Source organism: Hyperolius riggenbachi, chromosome 9 (genome assembly GCF_040937935.1).
Source record: "Hyperolius riggenbachi isolate aHypRig1 chromosome 9, aHypRig1.pri, whole genome shotgun sequence".
Taxonomy (NCBI): domain Eukaryota; kingdom Metazoa; phylum Chordata; class Amphibia; order Anura; family Hyperoliidae; genus Hyperolius; species Hyperolius riggenbachi.
The window spans coordinates 83566369-83584959 of NC_090654.1; the positions used below are offsets into that span (position 1 = coordinate 83566369).

Here is an 18591-nt window from a genome sequence, read left to right on the forward strand (position 1 = left end):
CAAAGCCAAAACTCTCACTGATAACTAATTACTAATTACAGGTCATAAAATGTGTGCATGGCTGAGATAAACACTTATAAACGCAGCCAACAGATAAGTTCAGTAGGTCAACTTCAAGATTTGTCTGTATGTGAGCTGAATACACACTAGAAATTGCAATTATGCACCTAATAAACAGTCAAAACCTTAAATCTAGATTTGGAACCCTTTAATACAAAAACATGACATTGATTACCCCAAAATGTCCACTGACCAAAAACGATTGAAGCTATCGATCAAGCGGTACAGAAAATCTAGGTAATTTGAGGGTAGGGCAAGAGAGTTTTACTGTACCAAACAGTGCAATGCTGTGGTTCTGATCGATTTTCAATAGATTACCTGCTGGAATCTATTGAACGTTAATGTGCTGTGTGTCAGAGTTGGATTAACATGAAATCAAGTGCTAGGCAAGGTTTGGCTGCTCCATATGGTCCTTTAGGTAATCTAAGATGGGAGAAGGGTCATTCAAAGTGGCAGTTGGGCCCCGATACCTACTGGACCCCAGGCACCTGCCTATGTTGCCCTGTGTATGATCCTGCTCGGCTGTGTGTGGTAGGAATTGATCCCTTTCTGAATGGATTCTTATCAGAAAGGGAGCATGCAGAGGAGCACGGCTTCGATCTTCCAGGGGGACCCGGCAAGTGGCGGTAGGGGCGAGGTGGACAGCGTCTGGAGGATCCCACGTCTTAGGTAAGTATCCAGCTTAATTCAGGAGTAAAGGTGGCCATGTTTTACTCAATTTTCCTATATGATTGACTAAATAATTCGATCATCTTATCAGATTAAGGGAGTATCGATTATGTTCCATTCTGCTTGATTGATGGAAAGTGCCTGATATCTGCTCGAAAATACCAATTTACTTGATCTGGCAGGATGGAAGATATCGGTCAATCATAAAGGATTCAGCTACTGATCACAGGATTTCTATAGACACAGAATGGATTTTTGGTTTCAGAGCATGGAGGCACAACAGCCTTCAGATCGATAGTTAAAGAGAAACCGTAACCAAGAATTGAAATGTATCCCAATCAGTAGCTGATACCCCATTTCATATGAGAAATCTTTTCCTTTTCTCAAATGGATCATCAGGGGGCTCTGTATGGCTGATATTGTGGTGAAGACCCTCCCACAGTGTGATGTCAGGACCATGGTTCTGACATCGCACTGTGGGAGCCTTGTTGCATTGTGGGAAATAACAGCTGTTTACAATGGCCAAACATGCAAGCAGCATCTCCTTCCACTGACATCACCCACCAGCAGTTAAAATGTCACCATGTGATAAATGTCGGACTGTAAATCAGGGAGAGGACAGATTTTACAATGGGCAAACACTGACTAAATAATTTATACATAATTATTGTAAAAATGAAGCACTTTTTATTACATTATTTTCACTTCCTCTTTGCATAGGATTACAGCCATCATCAGCAATCATTCTGGAACTCAGCGGTCCATATCAGCCCACATAACACGGGCACATGGTGTGTCAGGAGAGCTCAGTGCCAGTTGTACCTGAGCGCTGCTCTGAGTCACTTAGGTGCTTCATGTAGAGCAGCCTCTCATGCTGACAATCAGCTGGTGGGTATGATGATGCTGCCAATTCTAAAGGTCAGGTGGTGTCATCATCCCGCCCCCTCCTGCCAAGATGCCAAGCTGACTCTTCCCACTCTCATAGTCAGGCACGCTCATATCATTAGACTATCATTCACAGAAAATAGGTGCCCTTGTCAATACCTACTCAAGCACAGATTTTTTTTTCTTATGGGCACTATTTTTTCAGATGAATTATGCATAAAACATTTTGTAAAAAAATACACTGCAGTTTTCAAAACATAGAATTGAAAAAAATACCTGCTATAAGAATTACAGCATTACAGTTACTGTAATGCATTACTGCTATAAGAATTACAGCATTACAGTTACTCCTCAGCAATCTCTAGCTGCCTGCTCACTCCTTCCCTCTCCCCTCCCAGTCAGCCTGAAGCTATGATAGGGTGTTAGTCTTCAGGGAGGTGTGGCTTAAAAATAGTCATTACTCCCTCAGCATAACCATGTGACATTCTCTAATATTTGCAGTTTACACACTACACTGTATTTTAAATGATGAAACAGAGTGGGGCTAATGACTCTTTGAACGTTCTGCAGAAAAACCTTAAGCAAACAAGAAGCTCTTCTGCTTAGATAACTGAAGTTTCTTAACTCTTCCAGAAACAAACAGTAAATCATTCCTCTGTGAATAGTGACAGAGAAGTGTAACCTATCCACATGGTACAGCCCCTGCCTTCCCCACACCGACTTTGTTACAAAAGCTGATAAACAAAGCATTTTGTTCACACAGGCTGTGATCAGAGATTTCTGAAAAGCTTTCTATTTTTGCTGGCTAAAAGCTCCATAGGTATGTGGGGTTTACAGAACAACAGTTTCTTTGACAGTTCCTCTTTAATGGCTGCATCAGAAGAGTTTAATCCAGCATTTAAATCTACCCGAGGTGAAAAAATGGATACTTACCCAGAGCCGGGACAAGGTCCTCCAGCACCCAAGGCTGTGACACCAAAGTGCGCCCCTCCATCCCTGCCACCCCAGCCATCACACACTGATTGCTATTAGACTAAGAGGTGCCACACAGCCCACAACCTCCCCAACACCTTAATATTTAGTTATCTGGCTTGCAGTCACTGCCATGTATCTCCTTTTCTTAATCTGTCTGCTTCAAACACAATTAGGAATGACAGCTGAATGAATTATGCGCCCCCTCCTACACTGCGCCCTGAGGCTGGAGCCTCACCAGCCTATGCCTCGGCCCGGCCCTGTACTTACCCAAGAAGGAGGAAACCTCTGGATCCTGATTATTCAGCAGTGTAGAGGATTCCCACGCCATCCTCCAGACCACTGTAACCGCTCACGGACCTCTGATAGAAATCCGACATGAGCTTGTTGGATTTCTGATCTAGGCTGTGCTCCTTTTCATGCAGAGGAGCACGGCTCCGATATTGCAGAGGGACCTGGCAAGTGGCGGTAGGGGCGAGATGGACATAGGAAGCGTCTAGAGGATTCCACGTCTTAGGTAAGTATCTGGGTCTACATGAAAAGGGCGCCGGTAAAAAAGGGCGCCTGGTGGAGCCCATATATACCAACTTCGGCTACAAAAAAGACGCTTGGTGTAGCCCATATAAAAACTTCGGCTAAAAAAAAAAGGCGCCTGGTGTAGCCCATATAAAAACTTCGGCTACAAAAAAACTCCGGGATGTGTTAATTACTATTCCCCCTCCAGGCCGCCATGGATAGTGGGGGAATGAAATAATTCGGCTTACATTGCTTGTAGCCCATATAAAAACTTCGGCTACAAAAAGACTCCAGGATGTGTTAATTACTATTCCCCCTCCAGGCTGCCATGGATAGTGGGGGAATGAAATAATTCGGCTTCCAGCACTTGTAGCCCATATAAAAACTTCGGCTACAAAAAAAGGCAATAATATGGGCTACAAAGGGGCACCTTACTGTAGCCGAAAACCTTGTAGCCGAAAAAATACGGGCTACAATCTTAAGTTCATGTGGTTGGTCCCCTGAGTTTGTTTACCTAATTAAAGAGGAACTCCAGCCTAAACAAACATACTGTCATTAAGTTACATTAGTTATGTTGATTAAAATAGATAGGTAATATAATCTCTTACCCACACTGTTTTAAAAGAGCAGGCAAATGTTTGATTTATGAGGGCAGCCATCTTTTTGGTTTAAAGGAGGTGACAGGGAGCATGAGACACAGTTCCAACTGTCCTGTGTCCTGAGCACCTCTCCCAGTTGCTAGGCAACGTGAATAACAACATAGGAAATCCCATCATGCTCTGCACAGCATCAGGGGAAAAAAGCCTGTTTTTTTTTTCTTTGATGGGTGGAGCTTAGCTAAAAATGCAGCTAAAAATGATGGTTTGGTAAGAAAAACAAAGTTCTGATGCTGTGAAGCTGTTAAAGAAACACCAAGCCTTTTCAGTTGTGCTGAGTAGATTTTTAGTCTGGAGGTTCACTTTAACTAAACAAGGATGACATCAAAAGGCAAGAATCAATGGGGAAAAGGGTCCTGATTCAATACATAGTACTAAGTAAGGATACTCCCAGACAGACATAATCTGAATTCTACTGACATCCTATGGCAGCAGTTTCACGCTACCACAAACTGTATTTAGATTGGCATTCTAACTTCAAATAAGCTTTGTTTATAGAGAGAAGAGGGAAGCTGGGCTAGGAACTCTCCGGGAAACTGTTCATACATTTTCATATGTCATAGTTGAGAAGGTCGGAAATAAGAACAATGCTCCCATCATGCACCAGCGAGCCTCTCTGCAGGCGTCCTATGTATTGTGCGCTGCCAATCAGGAGGCCATACAGGCGGGCAGAAACATGCGCCAATATTTATATTAATGCTATCAAGTTGTGGACTGCATAATCATATCTCCTTCCACAAAAGGTAATTGCTTCTATTTACAGCATACAAGAGGTTCGGCTAAATCAATACCATGCTTTTCCATCAGGTTAAAGCAAACCTAAAGCGACAATAAACGTATGAAATAATGAATTGTACGTGTAGTACTGCTAAGACATAGAACATTAGTAGCAAAAAACGAGTCTCATATTGTTTCCCTTACCGGAAAAGAAACTTCACTTTTTATCCGTGCAAAAGAGTTTCTCTGAGCTATTAGACCCAACTTGGGTCTAAAGGATCCTACACACGTCCAACTTAATGCACAACCAACCGCACAACATGACCAACCGCACAACAAGTTGTTTACAAGTATGAACACACATGCCAACCAACTAAACAGTCAACTCACTTAAATACTCTGCGCACAAGCTAAATGACAAACTGAACAATATGTCTGCATTCAAAAACAACAGTGGCTCAAATACAATTCTGTTTTCTGAAGCACTTAAAGGAAACCAGAGATGTCAAATGCTAAAGATTTGATTCTTACCCGGGGCTTCCTGCAGCCAGGGGCATAGCAATAGGGGGTGCAGAGGTAGCAACCGCATCGGGGCCCTTGGGCCAGAGGGGCCCTCCCTCAACTACAGTATTAGCTCTCTATTGGTCCTGTGCTTATAATAATCACTTCTATAGATACTTTGAATAGTGGTGATCATTAACAAACTGTTCCCCATCCCCTTCTTGCATCTCTGACACCGTAGTTGCCATTTGCAGGTTTTGGTGCACCGTATTAATTGTTATTTATAGAGTGCTTGGGGGGCCCCATTGTAAAACTTGCATCGGGGCCCACAGCTCCTTAGCTACGCCACTGCCTGCAGCCCCATAAGCTCGTCTGAGTCCGTCGCCATCCTCCGACAGTCTGCCGATCAACTCTGGTAACAGGCTCAGTTGCGTCAGTCCTGGCTTTCTGCACATGCGTGGAGGGACTCAGGCGAGCTTATGGGGCTGGAGGAAGCCCCGAGTAGGTATCAAATCATTAGCATTTGACATCTCTGCACACTTTAAGGCTCTTACACAAGTCCAACTTAATGCTCAACCAACTGCACAATATGGCCAGCCACACAAGTTGCTGTATTTACCTGACAAGTACACACGCCAACCAACTAGACAACTAACTCACTTAAATACTATGCGTGCAAGCTAAATGACAAACCGCTTAGCATGTCCGCATTCAAAAACAACAAAGTTGTTCAAAAGACTTGTACACCCGTGGCCAACCTGCAAGATAGTGGGGCAGATTGATCCACTGGTTGGATCTGGCAAACAACCTGTTATCAGTTGGTCGTCTGGTTCTTTGCCAGCTGTACACACGCCCAACATAGCTTCCAACAGACAAGTTTGGAAAATAGTTGGACAGATTGTTTGTACGTGTGTATGAGCGGTAGTTTAAACAGACAAGAAGCAGTGAGAGACAGCTTGAGATAAGGTTTCACTGCAGTAAAGTTCGAAGGGTCATTATTTCTGCTTTGTTCTATAGCTTAAAGGACAGAGTGCGGTTTTAAAACTGCAACTGTGACAGTATGACGCAATGTTATAAGAAAAAAAAGGCTATATAACTGAAAATAAAAATATGAGACTCTTTTCTTTCCTACTAATATTCTTTTCATTCCAGGGCTGTGGAGTCGGAGTTGGAGTCGAGGAGTCGGAATCAGGGCAATTTTGGGCACCCGGAGTCGGAGTCGTTGATTTCATAAACTGAGGAGTCGGAGTCGGATGATTTTTGTACAAAATCCATAGCCCTGTTAAGTATTAGGCTAAGGAGTCGGAGCCATTTTGGGTACCCGGAGTCGGAGTTGGAGCCGCGGTTTCATAAACTGAGGAGTCGGAGTTGGAGTCGGAAGATTTTTGTCCCAACTCCACAGCCCTGCATTTTACGCACAACACATACAATTCAATATATCATATGTTTTTTATTTATTGCTTCATGTTTGCTTTAAGACCCACTTTAGTTGATAATAAAGGTTAAAAGAAATAAAAAAAATAAAAAATGACTGCGCCTCTTTTATTTGGAAGCCCCCTTTAAGATGAATGGCTGCTCACATCTCATCAGCAGCATAATCATGGCGGCATTGTTGGCACGCTTATATCTCCTTTCCATCAGACATTGCACTTTTCTCTTCCCTGCTTCGTTTCATTCTGATCGTCTTGTCTCTCTCATTCTTTTATCCTTTCATCACGCTCTGTCTATCTATTACTGCCTCTCCTCCCCCCTCCCTCTCTCTGAAGATTAAGGAGCTGCGCCTTAGCTTCTGCCCAGGTTTAATGCTGCTCTGAAATCTTCTGGTTTGAGCTGCAAATTAATTGCAACTTGCAATGAAGTCAGATTTGCCGGAAACCTAACAGGCGCCAAACTTCCTGCAGAAATCTCCAGGCCATTTGCTATGAATATTTAGGGGCGTGGCAATAACTGTACCAGTCACAGGGGCTGCTACAGGGCCCAAGAGACGGTAGGGACCCCGCTGCCCATGTGACTTGAAATGAGCATAAAGTTTGTATGAACGTAATTTTGCAATGTAATTTACAATTACGATGCAAAATCATAATGCGAAATTTTGGGTAAAATCGTAATTAATTTTGTGTGTAAACGTAATCAGGAACCTTCATTTTTGTGTACTTTCGTGCCAACTTTAGCGGTTAATAGCAAAGCTATTTAAAATCGATTTTAAAAATGCAAAGAAAAAATGGTTTTTAAACTGCCTTTTTTTCCTGAGTTCAAGTCCTCTTGCACACTAAAAATAGCAAATCCGATTTCCGATTCCACTTTTCCCTAGATGCTATCAACAAACGAAGAAAATGTAGAAAAAATGCACCATGCAGGACCGATTCAAAATGGCTAATCAGAATTGCATGTAATACCTAGAGATGTTGCAAACGGTTCCCGAACAGTTCGCCGGCGAACATCTCTGAATCTATGGGCCTTGTACTACTTCCTGGTCGCTATGACCCGGAGTAGTACGCCTGTGCTGGCCCGGTGGTGCGCGTCCTAGATCACGCTCCTGTTGCCGGGCACTTTCTGCGCATGTACGTGACGTGACAACACGCTCATGCGCAGAGAGTGCCCGGCAACAGGAGCGCGATATAGGACGCGCACCACCGGGCCAGCGCCGGCGTACTACTCCGGGTCACAGCGACCCGGAAGTAGTACAAGGCCCAGAGAGATTCGCCCGGCGAACGGTTCGGGCCATCTCTAGTAATACCACGTCAAGATCGCAAATCGGAATTGCAGGTCATGTGCAAGAGGCCTAAAAACCATTTTTCCTTTGCATTTTTAAAATCGATTTTCTCAAAAACGACAAGGTCCTTTTGAAAAATTATTTTTTTCTTTGTTTCTACTTCTTAAAGAGAGACTGAAGCGAATACAATTTGCTATTGTTACCTTGTAATTCGCTTCAGTGCTCTCACTAGATGTAAAGCGATGCATTCCCGCCGCAAAATGAGCGCTTTAGACCCCCCAAATCCACGGGGGGCAGTCTGGCCAGCACTTCCTGGAAGGGGTAGAGCTTTCAGCTGTAGCTCTGCCTCTACTGATGCCAATCGCTGCGGATTGCCGCCCCTCTCCCCGCCCCTCTCACGCTTCCTTCACAGAGAGAGGCGGGGAGAGGCGGAGATTCGCACGGCGATTGACATCAGGAGAGGCAGAGCTACAGCAGAAAGCTCTGCCTCTCAGGGCAGCACAATCCACAACCAAGTTGGTCGTGGATGTTTGCCCCGGGATTTGGGGGGTCTAAAGCCCTCGTTTTGCAGCGGGGATGTGGTGCTTTACATCTAGTGAGACAACTGAAGCGAACTAACAAGTAAAAATAGCAATTTTTGTTCGCTTCAGAGTCTCTTTAACATAGTAGAAATTTTGGTGACAATAGCATGTATGGGGGCTTTGCTATTGACCACTTAAGTCGACATAAATCTATGCAAAAATTACAAATGGATTACACAAAATCATTTGAATGTCCAAATCGTAATTACGTACGGCCATAATTGCGAAGATTTGCTTAATTTTCAGATTAGGATCATCACTACCCATGACTCCAGGCACCAGTACTTAGAAGAGGCACAGAGAGTGTAAAGTGAGGGGACTAAGGAAATCAGTGGCTGCTCACAGAGCCTGCAGGGAAGCTGTGCTGAGCGCAAACACTAAATTACAGGATAACCATCGTGAAAAATGCATTCATATACCGTAAATTGTAGGTTTTTCCCAGAGTAAAATGCACCATAAATGTATTTTTTCCTATGTCACTGTCACAGTGGGCAGGGAAAATCTGATAGGGTTTGGACTGGTCCATCTCCTCGTGGGAGAGTCTGTTTACAAACTAACTTACTAAATGGAAGTTGCTCAGTCAAAAATAATGAGCAAACAAGTAGTGAGGCTGGGCAGTATCTTTATGTTAATCCTTTCCAAGCAGTGCATTTGTAAAGAATAAAGAAAACCCTGAAAATCCCCCATGAGGAGATGGACTAGTCAGTTGTTTACAACCTACTGTAAGTGACAGCATAATATAAGTTGACCTCGTGTATAAGTCGACTCCAATATTTGACCCTCTTAAGCTGGAATTTTTTATTGACTCAAGTATAAGTCTACCCAGCAAAGTTAATGGCTGCACTTGGGGACCAGGGGGGTTAATGACTGCACTGCATACAGTATTGTAGCCATTAACCCCTCCTGTCCCTTAAGTGCAGCCAATATCTCCTACAGGCCTCCAAGTGCAGCAATTATTCACTCCCTTTTATGTAGCCCAGTATTTCCCTCCTGTCCCTTTCCTTGTTAATTATTGTGGCCAGGAGGACTTTCAGACCTGCTTTTTCTTGGCACTGTATAAACTGGTGCAAATAGGAATGTCACTAATAGTACACACATTCAGGGATGAGCAGAAACTACACCAGTGCGAATTTACGCATCATAGTTCGCATCTACGCATCGTAGTTCGTAGGTGAAGTTTCAAAACTATGCTTACGAATTTACGCGTAGCGAAGTACCGCTACGCATAGCTTACGTCCACTATGCGTAGTTAACATGTGTATTGTGTAGTGAACTACGAATGTGTTATATGCGGCTAATTTTCCGCGTGCGATTGTATGCTTACAAATTTCCCAGTCTAAACATTTCAAGAGGAATTAATGCGTGAAATTTTCTGCATACGGGCATAAGCATCTGCATACACTACGCTTCGTACTACGTGTAATTGCGTATTTTAATGCGTAGTCTACGAAATGCATACAAAGTGAATATTTGATTTCACAGCCTTAGTTTGGCGAAGCGTAATTGCGTAAAACTATGCGTAGTTCTAGCGTAGCGAAGTTGACTGACTACGACCATCCCTGCACACATTGCACAGTGTGTTCAGTGTTGCTTGTGACTTGAGTATGTCGACCCCTATACTTTTATTTAGTGAGTCAAAATTAAATTTCTAGACTTATAGTCGAGTATATACAGTACATTTTACTCATCACACTGGAGCTTCCATCTGGGTCTCCATCACATCAATTCAGCTCATGTGGTGATGCTTGAGGGGGTATACCATTCACTGTCTCCCTGTCTCACTGTCTCCGTTTACTGCTGCACGGCATAACATGCATTTTTACTATGTGCTTTGTGTACATAACGCAAGTTGTGCTATATGCTCAGCACACATCAACTTACTTGCATAGACGCCAGTAAAGCTGCTGTGCACCTTCTAGCAATTTTAATATTGGGAGGTGGGTGTGCACCATGCAGAATTAGGTAACAACATGCATGCAGGAAATCCAGGGCTATCTGGCCGCAGCTCAGCTGCAACAAGCAATTGGTGGAATGATGACAGCATCCTGAGCTGCCCAGAACTGCAGAGCGATTGCAAATGACAATGAGACCCACTGCAAATGCACAACCGAATGCAAGCAGATAAGCCAGAACTGTCCATTTGCAGCTCCCATGCAACGGACAGAATACGCTACAGGAGGGATCCTTACACACTGCCTGGGAACCACAGCGGCACCCCAGAGGGGGAGGCTGGGTGGCGGAGGCAACCCCCCAAGCGTGGCCAGCACCGGGGTGAAGGGGGGTCGTCTGCCCCAAATTGACAGCACAGCACGTTTCCAGCGAGATTTCATGAGAAGAATTATGTGAAAATGCAACTTTATGTAAATTGGAGAGTTTTACAAGAAACTTTTCTCGGCAGCACATCTGCAGGAATGTAAGCGATATATACAGAAGAAGCCCCAGGAGATATGGGCAACATATGGCCGAGACAGCAGCAAAATCTATATTTACTTCTCCCTATCAGCCCATGGCGGAGCCCACAGCCGTGCACAGGAGTCTGCACCGGGGTGACACTCACTGCCAAATCCTTCATCCCTTAAAGGGCAACTCTACAGCTGTCTAAAAAATTAATATGAAAGATACATAAGCCATGTTTGTGTCACTATAAATGAGCTTTTCAGTTTTATGAGTAGAGATACCTTGTAATAAAACTTTCCAAAGGATAACATATACTTGGAGCTATGATGAAGATTAGCACCCAGGACTACCCATAATGTTAATCTCTGTGCTTGTGTAATGGACTCTCTAGGTTTCCAGAAGTCTGTGTACAGCATCAAGTTCGATTTCTAGCTTTCTCAGGTGTGATAAAGGAGAGACTGGAGGAATGGTGGGGTGTGACTGGAGGCGTGATAAAAGAGAAAGTGGAGATGTGGTGCAGGTGTAACTGGAGGCGTGGCAAAGTAGAGACTGGAGGTGCTTGGGGGTGTAATAAAGGAAAGACTGGAGTTGTGTGGAGGTGTGACTGAGGGTGTGATGGAGGTGTGACTGGAGATGTGATAGAGGAGCTTTGTGGAGGTGTGACTGAGGGTGTGATGGGGGTGTGACTGGAGATGTGATAAAGGAGAGACTGGAACTGTGTGGAGGTGTGACTGAGGGTGTGATGGAGGTGTGACTGGAGATGTGATAAAGGAGCTTTGTGGAGGTGTGACTGAGGGTGTGTGGGGTGTGACTGGAGATGTGATAAAGGAGAGACTGGAGCTGTGTGGAGGTGTGACTGAGGGTGTGATGGAGGTGTGACTGGAGATGTGATAAAGGAGAGACTGGAGCTGTGTGGAGGTGTGACTGAGGGTGTGATGGAGGTGTGACTGGAGATGTGATAAAGGAGCTTTGTGGAGGTGTGACTGAGGGTGTGATGGAGGTGTGACTGGAGATGTGAGAGAGGAGCTTTGTGGAGGTGTGACTGAGGGTGTGATGGGGGTGTGACTGGAGATGTGATAAAGGACAGACTGGAGCTGTGTGGAGGTGTGACTGAGGGTGTGATGGAGGTGTGACTGGAGATGTGATAAAGGAGAGACTGGAGCTTTGTGGAGGTGTGACTGAGGGTGTGATGGAGGTGTGACTGGAGATGTGATAAAGGAGCTTTGTGGAGGTGTGACTGAGGGTGTGATGGAGGTGTGACTGGAGATGTGAGAGAGGAGCTTTGTGGAGGTGTGACTGAGGGTGTGATGGAGGTGTGACTGGAGATGTGAGAGAGGAGCTTTGTGGAGGTGTGACTGAGGGTGTGATGGAGGTGTGACTGGAGATGTGAGAGAGGAGCTTTGTGGAGGTGTGACTGAGGGTGTGATGGAGGTGTGACTGGAGATGTGATAAAGGAGCTTTGTGGAGGTGTGACTGAGGATGTGTGGGGTGTGACTGGAGATGTGATAAAGGAGAGACTGGAGCTGTGTGGAGGTGTAACTGAGGGTGTGATGGAGGTGTGACTGGAGATGTGATAAAGAAGAGACTGGAGCTGTGTGGAGGTATGACTGAGGGTGTGATGGAGGTGTGACTGGAGATGTGATAAAGGAGAGACTGGAGCTGTGTGGGGGTATGACTGAGGGTGTGATGGAGGTGTAACTGGAGATGTGATAAAGGAGCTGTGTGGAGGTGTGACTGAGGGTGTGTGGAGGTGTGACTGAGGGTGTGATGGAGGTGTGACTGGAGATGTGATAAAGGAGAGACTGGAGGTCTGTTGGTGTGTTACTGAGGCTGTGATGGAGGTGTGTTGAGGTGTGACTGAGGCTGTGATGGAAGTGTGACTGGAGGTGTGTGGGGGTGTGACTGGAGGTGTGTTGGAGTGTTGCTGGGGCTGTGATGGAGGTGTGTTGGGGGCGTGACTGAGGCTGTGATGGAGGTGTGTAGGGGTGTGACTGGAGATGTGATAAAGGAGAGACTGGAGGTGTGTTGGGTTGTGATTGATATTATGATAGAGAACAGAGGCGCCAAAAGGATAAAAACAATATTTAAAAGTTTTAAAATTATTGCTTAGGAGGCAGTGGTGGACTCACCTCCCACAAGCAGACACAACAACTGTGTATTCACAAAAGGGATATTTATTGGTATACTCCAAAAAAGATCGCAACGCGTTTCGCAGGTCAAGCCCGCTTCATCAGGCAATTACAGGAAGGAGCACACAACAGCAGTATGTCCAGATAGCACCTGGCGCCTCAGTGACTGTGATGGCTGTGATGAAGTTGTGATTGAGAGTGTGGCGATGGAGTGACTTAATAGAAAACCCTGATGTGTGGTCACACTTCTGCATATAACCATTTAGAGCATAATATTTTGGCAAAAGGAATGCCCTCACCATACCTCCAGTCACATAATCCCACCAAAGTGCCAGGCACGCAAGACAGTAAAACATTTATTAGCTTGCGCAGAATGCTTCCGGGCAAAGGGAGTGCGACCACTAGCGGCCTGGCCGTGCACTTGCACTTGCGCAGAGGCCATCAACCTAGCTGAAGGAAGCCCCAGGTAAGTAAATCTGTTTTTTTTTTTTACATTGCCATATGTATCCTTTAAGCACAGAAGAGCCCACAAACAGCCTAAGAAGTTGTCCCTCACCACAAAGTACTGCCGGCGATTTGTGCTAGTTGGTTGAGACTGCTGGTTAGTTGAGTTCCAGATAACTGGGACTCTACTGTATCAAAGCAAGCCTTTACAAAAGTGTAATTGGTGAGGGACAGGCAGCAGGGGATTGGAAGTGGCAGCATAGTGTTGTCTTGCAATGGTAGCAGCGTACCAATTCTCAATCAGATATCTGCTGAAATCTTACCGAGATCAAATAAGGCAAATTGGTGCATCAATCATTAACACTCCATCAATATCCGATCAAGAAGTGATCAGTCAGAGCTAGACTGGGCCCATATAGTGTATAGCTAGCTAGAATCTCTGTCACACTTATACTGTTGTCTGTGCTGTCCTTGGGGACTTGTGGCCTCACTTTCTATCAGAGTGACATGACAGGATGTTAGAGGAAACTTCACCAAACAATGGGAATTCACCACCCTTGGCAGTCCTTACCAGAACAGGTACTCCACTGGAGATTCATGCCAACTCCTGTTCCCAGGACAATCTAAGCTTTTTTTCTGTGCTGTTGCCAGCTGTCACACAGGCAGGAAGTAAGGGCAAAGGAAGATGTCACACAGGAAGGAAGTTATAGTAAAGGTATCTCACACAAAGGCAGGTGCGGTGTCCGATTGTGCTGCCCTAATGCAGCCTTTAAGCGAATGCTCGGGGGCAAACTCCCAGGTGGCATTGATTACTATTCCCCTTCTAGGCCACCATGGACTCTGAGGTAAGGACGGGACAGGATCCTACTGCAAGGAAAGGAAAAAAGAAAATCCTTGCGCTCTTGCCAAGAGGCTATAGACACTTCCACAATTCTTCTCTCACCCTTGGCTTAGTGCACTGTGCTGCTCCACCCAAGGCAAAAGGGGAAAATCCAGGTAAAAATAGAGCGTTCTATAGTGCATTACCAAGGGGTGACTTTAATCGCATTTAAAAGTTGTACTTACAAAACAAATCGCATGTCAGCGGTACAGCCAACCGCTCCAAGCTGTCGTCCTCCTGTCAGGGCTTTGGAGCGGTTGGCTGTACCGCTGACATGCGATCTGTTCATTTCATTTTTGTAAGTATAACTTTTGAATGCGATTAATTGGTAATGCACTATAGAGTGCTCTATTTTTACCTAGATTTACCAGGATCCTACTGCGCATGTGAGAAAGTGTAAATTGTAGGGAAGCAAAATCGGACACAGCACAGGAAGTGAGGGTAAAGGTAGCTGTCACACAGGAAGGAGGTGAGAGCCAATGTGCCTGTCACACAGGCAGGAAGTGAGGGCAAATGTAGCTATCACACAGGCAGGAAGTGAGGACAAAGGTGACTGTCACATATGCAGGAAGTGAGGGCAAATTGGCCGCCGCATAGGCAGGAAGTGAAAGCAAAGATAGCCGTCACATAAGAAGGAAATGAGGACAAAGGTAGCTGTTACACAGACAGGAAGTGAGAGCAAAGGTAGCTGATACACAGGCAGGAAGTGAGGACTAAGGTAACTGTCACACAAGAAGGAAATTAGGGCAAAGGTTGTTGTCCCTCAGGCAGGAAGTGGGGCAAAGGTAGTCATCACAAAGGCAGGAAGTGCAGGCAATGGTAGCTGTCACATGCAGGAAGTGAGGGCAAAGCTTATTTTAGGTCCAGTGGAGATGGAGAAGAGTCCAGAGATGGTTTCTTAACATATCAGAGCATGATTTAACATTTAAGAGAAGACACTTAGGGTGAGCTTGAATAGAGCAATTAAGGCAAGTATAAAGGAACAGGAAAGATGGGGAGGGATGGGATCAAGGGGAGAGGTAGTAAGTCAGGACTTGGAGATAAGAAAAGACAGGCTGTGAGAAAGCAGGAGTGGGGGAAAGTGAGGTCAGAGGTCTGCAAGCAAACACTTGGCTGCAAAGTCAAGCTGTTTCTGAAGTTGTCGATTTTACCTTTCAAGAACTGTGAGAAAGTCTGTAGCTTAAGTTGAGGGAGTAGGAAGGGGCGGACAGAATAAGGAGTTGAAAGTATTAGAAAAAAAAGCTGTCTGAGATTACAGTATTGTGAAAAGAGGAGGGAGGAGAAATACGATTGTTTGGCCACGGCTAGTGTCTGTTTAAATTGACGTAGGGTGCTTTGTACTTGGAAACGCTCACGTATACTGTTCTTACGCCAACGCTGTTCAGCGATCCAGGCAGGAGCAACGTTTCAATAGTTTAATCTGATCAGTAAGCCAGGGCTGGTGGTTAACTGTGACAGTGAAGGGTGGAAAGGGGAAAGTTTTATTGAAAAGCCACATGTGAGCTGTGAAAGTCAGACTGTTCTCATTATACTATGAGAGCTCTTGTATAATATAGAATTAGTACATGCAAGCAAGGTCAAGTGGCTTCTGGGAAAATGTTTTCCTAATCTTGTGCAAGTGCCAAATTGCACGCCTGTGTAGGTGTACCTTAAACAGTTAACGTTTATTATTTATACTTAAAGGACACCTGGGGCCTGATTCACAAAGCGGTGATAACTCAGTTATCACACCTAAAAGACTTTAGGCGTGATAACCTTTGCACTAGCAAAGTTATCACCGCTTTGTGGTCTAACTCACGCGAAGCTGCCGCGCGCAAAGTTTTGCGCAAAGTCCCATAGGGCTTAATGGGCACTTCGCGCGAAGCACGTTGCGCGCAAAACTTTTCGCGCGGGAGTTCGCGCAAATTCCTTCAGATCACGCCTAAACTAAGTTTAGGCGTGATAAAGGGCTTTTCACAGGCGTGCAAAGTGTTTGCACCGCTTTGTGAATCAGGCCCCTGCACTGAGAAGGATTTAGAGGGCAGCTATATTTTTTTTCTTTCAAACAATACCAGTTTCCTGGCAGCCCTGCTGATCTATTTGGCTGCAGCAGTGTCTGAATCACACCAGAAACAAGCATGCAGCTAATCTTGTCAGATCTGACAATGTCAGAAACACCTGATCTGCTGCATGCTTGTTCAGTGGCTATGGCTAAAAGTATTAGAGGCAGAGGATCAGCAGGATAGCCAGGGAACTGGTATTACTTAAAAGGAAATAAATATGGTAGGCTCCATATCCCCCTCATTTCAGGTGTCTTTTAAATAACCTGGTAAAACAGACCTCCAGAGCCTCAGATGGAGATTTTCTCAGACAGCTCTGTCTGTACCTTGCCGCCGCTTCCACCCCCAACAAAACAATAACACTATGCCAAGCAGCAAGCAGCCTGCCCGCCAAAATGCATAAATAAACCTTACCTAAGTAAAGTAAGATCTTTAAAGGAAACTTGTGATGAAAAAAAATGTATTCACACATACTTAGGGCTTCAAGCCCCCATCAGGCCATTTGCTTCCTAATTATCCTTCCAGGCCACCTTGATCCTCCTCTGGCTGTCCAGGTATATCAGTCAGTTGCCGCGTACTGTGCATGCCCGGCATAGCCACGCGTGCACACCTCCATCGCGCTCCCATCGCCGAGCGTGGTGCAGAAAGAATGCTCCCAGCTACGGGTACACAATAGGGGAGGGAACATGGCGGGTATGCGCCAACTGGTCGCAACTTATCGGGACAGACAGCAGAGGATCAAGGCAACCCAGAAACGGCGACGGAGCGTGCAGCCTGAAAGGGGCTTGTCTCAGGTACACTAGATCCTAAAGTTTAAAGATACACCCCTTTCGATCGAATATAATTTTTTTGGAGTGAGGGATACATCAGACAGGCCAACTTCTTCCATGGCACAATGGTCCACTGCTGATGCTCACGTGCCCACTGTAGGCACTTCTGTCGATGGACAGGGCCAGCACAGGCACTCAGATCCAGGGCACTTTTGGGCACCCCAGCCGAGAAAAGGGTGAGGCCATGCACAGAATGTGGGTGTGGTCATGGGTAGAGCCAAATTTACATGAAGTTAACAGCGATCTAAGTAGTCCTGCCCAACAAAATGTTAGATAAAGCCCCCCTCTCCATTAATAGGAGAAAAAATGCAGCATATCACATAAATAGGGAGTGTCACTTTAACATAGCTAAGCACAGTTACCTGGCTTCTGTGCTGGCTGGTCTGGCTTCTGTTGGGTGTGCTGGCCTGCAGCCAGGTCGTCTGGCAGTCCCCCCATAGCGTTCCCTGACCTTTTAGTGGACCCCCTCCCATGCTTCCATGGGCCTCCCATTGAGGCACCAAGACTCCTAGCATGCCCCCATAGTAGAACCACAGCTCCCTGCATGCCCCCATAACAGCATCACAGCACCTAGTATGGCACCACGGCACCTAGTAGGTCCACATACATGCCCTGTGTGGTGCCATGCTGGATGCAGTGGTGCCTCTATTGGGCATGATAGGTGTTGTGGTGGAGAAGGGAAAGAAGCCTGGAAGAGAAGATGTCTGCAGAATGTGGAGATTAAGCTGCCGAAGGTGAGTACTGCCGCCCGCTGCCTGACTGTCTGAGGGACGCCCGGGGCACCACAGATTAGATCCGGGGCACGTGCCACTGATCTTTGGGGCTAGCCACACCCCTGGTAGCCACACTTCACTTCCCACATGCATGAATGAGTCTGGGGTGCCGGTAACCAGTGCTGCCAGCTCACTGGGTGCCCTTCTTTACACCACTTTTAGTAGGTGCCACTCACTGCAGACCAGGAACACCACACAAGACCAGCAGTCTTGGAGAAGCCAGTTATATAGATATCACACTCTGGCACTTACCAAACTGGATCAGCTCTACATACATGCTATTTGTCCTGCTCCCCACACATCATCTTCAAAAACTCACTATCCTCCTGCTGCATAATATTGCCCAGTCATTGACAGGCACCACTGTAATAAGGCAATCATTGCTATCCACTTCATCATCAGTCAGTGGTTTTAACGTTAAGCCTTATCAGTGTATATTTTTGGCTGAAGGAAAAATGTGATCTGAACAATCATTTCTCCTTTAGCAATAAGGATGTGTTCTTTTTTTGGACAGCAGGGGGCAGAGTTTGTGTAAATTTCCCTCCATCTCCCCAGAGTGAGAAATTATCAGCACATCACACCTTTTCCTGAGATACAGAAATAGCAGAACATGTATTGACCACAACAGCTGGAACTACAGCAGGTGACAGCTCTCTGACATTCCAGCCAAATTCAGATCTGTGCAGCATCTCGCTTCAGGAGAACAGCAAGGATATTGGGAATAATATTTACAGTAGCTAAGAGAATAAATCCTAATGTAAATGGGCATTTCTGTTTTTGTTTTCTGACCCTAATCTCGCTTGCAGAGCTCAAATTGACCATTTTTCCT

At 45.5% G+C, this 18591-nt stretch overlaps 1 protein-coding gene across 7 annotated transcripts in view; it reads right to left on the reverse strand.

The window, feature by feature from the left end:
- The window catches only part of LOC137532531 (contactin-4-like), a 434987-nt gene that overhangs the window by 213605 nt on the left and 202791 nt on the right, over nucleotides 1–18591 (reverse strand). Inside the window, exon 1 of one of the 7 annotated variants that reach the window (XM_068253130.1) lies at nucleotides 13812–13889. The exons of the other annotated variants lie outside the window; for them this stretch is intronic. The gene's annotated coding sequence lies outside the window, so the exon portion shown is untranslated. Of the gene's footprint in view, nucleotides 1–13811; nucleotides 13890–18591 lie in introns of those variants that run through there. 7 annotated transcript variants of the gene reach the window in all.